Source organism: Cariama cristata, unplaced genomic scaffold (genome assembly GCF_000690535.1).
Source record: "Cariama cristata isolate BGI_N322 unplaced genomic scaffold, ASM69053v1 scaffold5487, whole genome shotgun sequence".
In the NCBI taxonomy this organism is placed as follows: domain Eukaryota; kingdom Metazoa; phylum Chordata; class Aves; order Cariamiformes; family Cariamidae; genus Cariama; species Cariama cristata.
In genome coordinates, this window is record NW_009626960.1 from 6,954 (window position 1) to 13,650 (window position 6,697).

Below are 6,697 nucleotides of genomic sequence, written 5' to 3' on the forward strand. Positions count from 1 at the left end.
GAATGTCACTTTGCTAGGAGTATGTGGAAGTACTCTTAATAAGAAATTTACAGGACCAAACTTTCTGAGGATAGTTTCTGGTGTAGAAAGGCCCAAGGGTACAGCCATCTCTGTGTCAAGACATAGGCATGGTGAGTTAGGGGTGATGTTTTAAGGTATACTTTGCATCTGACATTGTGCAGCTGCCTTCATTAATTGGGATACACTCTGCAAGCATTCAAGTCATGCTGATAATCTCACTAAAAATACATCCTTCCCCAGCATCTGCAGGATGTTTTGGAGTTTATTGAGACACAAAAGAAAAATACATTTATCAGCATTACAGTTTTCCTAAAGATCTAAAGTAAGCCCCAAATAACTCTGTGCTAGGCAGTGGTTTGAAATTCCTAAAGTCACTAGGAAGTATCACAGAAAAATAGATGAAGAAGTTACAAAAAACTCCAAAAAGTAGTAACTTCTAACTTCGAATGAAGGTACAGTTACCCAAAGTTCAAAGGACATCTGGACTACCTATCTCAAAAAATTCTAATCATGGGTAGAAGTTCTCTGAGGCTGGGAGACACTTTTATATAAATAATATGAAACTAATTCTGGAAGTTTGTTCTTTGAATTTAAGTAATTGCAGGATTTTTTTGGAGCTATTACCAATAAAGATTCTCCATTTAGTGGATGAAAACAATAAAACAACATGAGTACATCTGGTTCTGCATACTGGGCAGTTCTTGCTTCATATTTGCTGGTTTTCAGCCATACAAATTGTGCCTGGCATTAATGACTTATGTCCTGTGTAATTACACCGTGATGCAGAAAACTGACCTCTGCCTTAAGGCACTGAATCTGCAACCACTTAAGTATATCCAGCCCATATGGATAGTCTCATGAAGTTCAATGGTATTATGTGTCTGTAAAATTAAATTCAGACTTTTTTGCATGTCAGAGCACCTGAAAGTGTGGTTGTAATAGGTGTTAACATATCCTTTCTAGCTCACTTGGGGATTATTGTATCAAAGATGTGGCAGTGTGAGTGTTGGCACATGACAGCAGCAAGAGTGTTTATACAAGGTCCACAGAGAATTTGTGCTGGAGTTGCTGGGGTATGTGGCCGCACACTCAGCGCTGGCGTTCCTTGTGCCGGAACGTGTTAAGCTGGTGTGAGCACGCTGGAAAGCAGAACGGTGGTATTTCTGGGTTAGTTTATTGCACGTTGTCTTAGGATTGTGGCCAATGGCAGTGTATTGGAAGAGGTAGGAAAAGACATCCAAGCAAAACAGTGGCTTGTACCAGGTGGAATGAAAAAAACAAAAGGAGAATATTTCTAGAAGCAAAACAATAAAACAATAATAATAATGTGAACTTTTGAAGCAATATTTATGAATTTCTGCCTCCCTGCAAGATTTTGTACTCCAGAGCAATTTCAAGTTCCTTTATTCTTGGAGCAGCTGTTTCCTTTTTTTTTTTTTGTTGCTATCTGTATTTTAAGAACTTGTACTGGAGTCCATCAGCATAGCATCTCTGTGAGTGATGATTTTTTTTCTATATATCTATCTACAGAATGTTATGGCTGGTGTTCATGCTTTCACAGATAAGGAATGTTTCTGTCATGTTTTGGGAGGATAGATTTTTTTTTTCCTGATCGTTGGCTGAACGAAAGATGCCTGTATATTATTGCACTAATTTTTTAAATTGTTAAACTGAAATACTTGTGTAGTTTTACTATGACATTTACTTAAAATACAGTGTTTTTACTTGCCTTTTAAGGTGGATTGAGAATAAGGAGGAAAGCTAAACAGATGCTAAGAAAGATTAGAATATTTTCCTTTGTAGTTTTTAGTAGTAATAAAGAAGTGTATATTCTGATCTCCCCTGCCCCAGCCCCCATCATCCTCCCCTGAAAATGATTTTCAGTTTCATATTCTGATAGACTGCAGTTTCAGAGAATTGGAGCATAAGGGAGGCTGGTAGCTCTTGCATTTACAGCGCATTTAACCCTGCACACTATTAAATGATGGCTTTTTGTTATGTTATTCCTCGTCTGTTACTTGTTTGGGAGGATTGATTTTTTTTTTTTCCTGATCGTTGGCTGAACGAAAGATGCCTGTATATTATTGCACTAATTTTTTAAATTGTTAAACTGAAATACTTGTGTAGTTTTACTATGACATTTACTTAAAATACAGTGTTTTTACTTGCCTTTTAAGGTGGATTGAGAATAAGGAGGAAAGCTAAACAGATGCTAAGAAAGATTAGAATATTCTCCTTTGTAGTTTTTAGTAGTAATAAAGAAGTGTATATTCTGATCTCCCCTGCCCCAGCCCCCATCATCCTCCCCTGAAAATGATTTTCAGTTTCATATTCTGATAGACTGCAGTTTCAGAGAATTGGAGCATAAGGGAGGCTGGTAGCTCTTGCATTTACAGCGCATTTAACCCTGCACACTATTAAATGATGGCTTTTTGTTATGTTATTCCTCGTCTGTTACAGTGCATTAACATTTACACTGGTCTGACTTGTTGAGGAATTGTTAATTAGTATAGGAAGGCTGTGTTCCAGCTGCCAACTAAAGTGACTTTATCTGAGAGAAATAGCCAAACTTGGGGATTATGAAAATGTTGCAAGTTGCAGAGCAAGACTAAAAGAACATTGTCAGGTTCTGAATCTTGTAGTACTCGGGGATAACTTCATGTACCCAATTACATGAACATTTCCCAGTTATTTCCATGGGACTACTCCTAGAGATTTTCTGTGAAAACACGACTGACTTGTCAGTGCTGGAGATCTGTTGCTAGGTTAGCTGGCGTTATAACCTCAGCATGCTGGTTGTTCTTCATTAAGACTATCATGTGAAAAATTTTGTTTTGTACTTGGAGTGCCTTTTTGCTGGTTCTGCATAATTTGCTTCCAGAGTGGATTTGACTGAGCTGCACAAAGGCATTCTTGGTGTGGATTATTCCTTGCACAGAGATTTAAAGCTCAGTGGTCCTCATGGGCTGCTTCCCTGAAGAGACAAGACTCGAGGAAGTTGAACTGACTTAACTAAAGCAGTAGAGTTAATGAGTATTATGTTCTCTATGGGTCTTCACTTTCAGAGGGTGGATGATCTTTACGCTATAATCCCTTTACAGCATAAGGTCATTTTACTTCTGCACAAAGTTGTCCTCGCAGAGGATTAGTACATTTACATGCATGTATCAAATACACTTTTACCATTAGGTTTGCCTTTGTAATCCACCTGGGTTGCTGTTTCAGGAAAGTTTTGTAAGTGTCAGCAAATCATAGCTCTTTGCAAGATAAGGACCTTTGTTGGTCCCATTTGTGGTGGATATTAGGCTCAGAAAAATGGGCTGATTGGCTAATAGTGGTTTTATAAAGAAGAATATATATTTGTAACAGAAATGATGTACTTGAAAATTGACCTTAATTGATTTAAAGGAAAAGTGAAACGAAGAAGAGGAAAAACATTTGGGGCTTTTGGTTTGGGCAAAGTAAAATGGTGTCCTTCAGCTTTTTTCACACAATCAGAAGTAAATTTTTGTCATAGTGCAAGCCGAAGTACGAGACAAGCTTTTTTCATTTGTCAGTAGCACTGAGAAATACTAGCCAGGGGAGTGATTAGCTGTGCAAATAAGAGAAGTTCGATTAAACACTCTTAAGTAGACTAGAGCGTTGGAAAATGTTGGTGTGTGTTTTTTTAAATATAGTGTTTGTCCTCACTAATTAGTAGGGGAGAGAAGACTTACGTTTTGTGCATGTTTTTATGTGTTAACAAGGTATTGGATGTTTTTGATTATACACTTTGGAATGATGCCCTGTGACTTTGTAAAGCCATCAGATATTTCAGTAAATAGGTTTGTTTACAAGGGACGGCTCAGAAGAATTATTTTGAATTAATGTTTTAAAATAGATTAATTAAATTGCATTAAACTTGTGTGTGGAAAAGCTAATCTGGAATTCAGGTGAATTTAAGTTGCTTACAAATATTAATTTACTTAATTAAACAAAGGCTACTTTAATTCTGTGTTAAGTGTATCTATTCTGAGTAAGAGTATTGGCAGAGGTATTTAGTGCACTTTATCTAATCTGCTTTAAATGTCTACCTTTAGTTGTCTCTGGTGAGCTTTTCTGAGTGTTCCAGTACTAGAACCACCTCCTAGCAAGTGGTTGTAGGAATGCTGTAGGCTTTTTGCTCCCCTTTTTGACTTTGTTTCTGGCTATGAAAAGCCAGGAACAGGGAGGAGTGTTTGTCTTTACTTTCAGCTCATAATAGTTAAATAGGGAAATTAATATTTTTAAGTTTTGATGGGTGATGAAATAGAGTATTTATTATTAGGAGATTTATTTCTGTTACTCTGATGCTTGTTCTGTCTTGGAATCTTAGGACTGTTTTCTCAAATTTTGAAAAAATATTTTTCCTTTGGGAGATAAGGAGGAACTAATGCAGTATGTTTGCTATGCGTGATTATTTCCATTATTCACTGTGATTAAAACATGAGACAATTTTTAGTTTATGCTGCTTTATACAACAGCAGTGGGTTTGTGGTGGGTTTGTTAGGCAAGGGTTACCAAAGTAGTGCCTGACCTGGGGTGGGGAAAGGGTGGAGTGGAAAAGAGCTGATCTGGGAATGGGCTACATGATGCAAGAAGTCTGAAGGGTTAGAAACATTTGAGGCAACTGAGATTTGAAGGCACCCAGGGCTGAAGCGGGAATGGAGGTGGGAGGAAATCCCTCTGATACACACCATAAGCTGCTTTTCAGTTTTTGCATGGGGTAAGAGTTGAAGCAGTCTCTTCCAACCCTCAAAACAGCCCTCCGGGAGAAGTAATGAGTGCAATGTAGATCCACCTAAATAGCTGAGCTGAAGTCAGCCTGAGTTTGGCTGGCCCAGGCCCCCTGTAGTCTATGTGCTAATGGGATATTTTCCTTTGCCTGGTATAAGCTGTCTTCCCGTACTTCTCCCCCAGGTAGTGGCAAATTGACTATACAATATCGTTCTGTTGATCCGACTTCCACATGCTGGCTGGGGGAGAAAAAGTGGGCACATTTCATATCCCTGTTGTAGTTTATCCTCAGCTTCCTGGCTTTCTGTTCATATTTCTTTCTTACAGCTTATTATTTGTTCCAGGTAATATTTCAGCATCGATTTCTTAATGCCAATGTACATATACTTAATTTAGAATTAATGGGGAGTAGGGTTTCAGCCAGAAGAAAGAAAGGGGGGGGGGAAGGCTGGGTACATGCAGCACATTTCAAGAAAAGGAGTATTTTACTTGAGGAAATGCTGGTAAATACTTCACTGAGCAAAATGTGTGGAAATTATATTGGCAAAGTTATTCTGAGTTTATTGACTGAGGCTTTTTAAAGCTGATAAACGAATGTAACTGTAACTCTAACCTGTTAAATTTTATTGGGCGTTTTACACTTTTTTTGTTGTTGTTCTGAAAGCAAGATAGACCACTGCTAAAATTTTCTGTTAAAAATTGAGATTCTGAATTTGGGAGAGGGGCATTTTATTCAAGTTGCCATAGCTGCTGTGGTTGCAGTACCCAATGTAGCTTGCTTGGGCATTGCTTTCCTAATCCACACATCTAGTGTTAATAACAAATTTATTTGTTTTCCTCTTATGTTTTGATACAGGAGCTCACTGCATCTGGTGACAACAGAAGTATATTTTGTTCTGCCTGTTGAGAAGGCAAAAATGTGTTCCATCAGGGTGTTGGCTAATTGCCTGTGAGCTGTGTCTGACTTACTGAAATTGTAATAAAATCTGTTCAAATGGATATAAATACTAATATTATGAAGACACATTTCTGTGTATGTGTAGGAGCTGTTCTGCCAGTCGTAGTTTTGTTGTTATGCCCTTGTTTCAAGGCTCTGTGACAGAATATTTTGGTACTTCTTTTCTGATGTGAGGTTGAATACTTTGACTCTGACCTATGAGAGGTGGAGAACAGATGTCAGAAGTGTGAAATTATTTTTTGTTTGTGTTGAAGAAAGGTTTAATTAATTTCAGTGATTTTTTTTTAATAATGAATTTTGGAAGGCTAAATATGTGCATCACATGAAGTATTAAAGTAGATTTGAACAAAAGCATTGCAAGTCCTTTGGAATGTTTTATAAAACTTTGATGTATTTGTAGCTATAACTGGTTTAAATGCAGCATGTGAAGTATTAGTGAAATCTTGCGTTGTGTAAATAGACAAAGTTGGGTTTGTCCTAGTTTGTCCTTTTGTGGTGTTTGGAGGGGTGGATGTCTTCCTTCAAGTTGAGAGCAGGCTTCTTAATATTACTAGCAGTATGTAAGATTATGAAACAGTAACTGTAGCACAGCTGTTTTATTATGTTACACCTGGCTGGTTACCAGGATTTCTCAGAAACGGCAAATACAATTTGCCAAAATGGCATCCATATGCACTAATGTATTGCCAGTTTTTTTTGGGGCGTGCTGCCACAGTCTGTGCTGTCCCAACAGTTTTTCACCATGATCAGAATTTCAAATGACTCAGTATTGGCAGTGCTGGTATTTTGAGTAAACAGTTCTGATATGTGGGGAGTCCTCCTTTGGAGATGGACTTTCACTGCACCCAGCGGTTGCTCAGGCCAGTCTCAAAATTCTTCTGTAGGTTGTGTTGCTCTCTTCAAAAATTCATACTCCACCTGTCTGGCTTAATGGCTTTCTTGTGCTGAAGTGGAAGAGGGAAA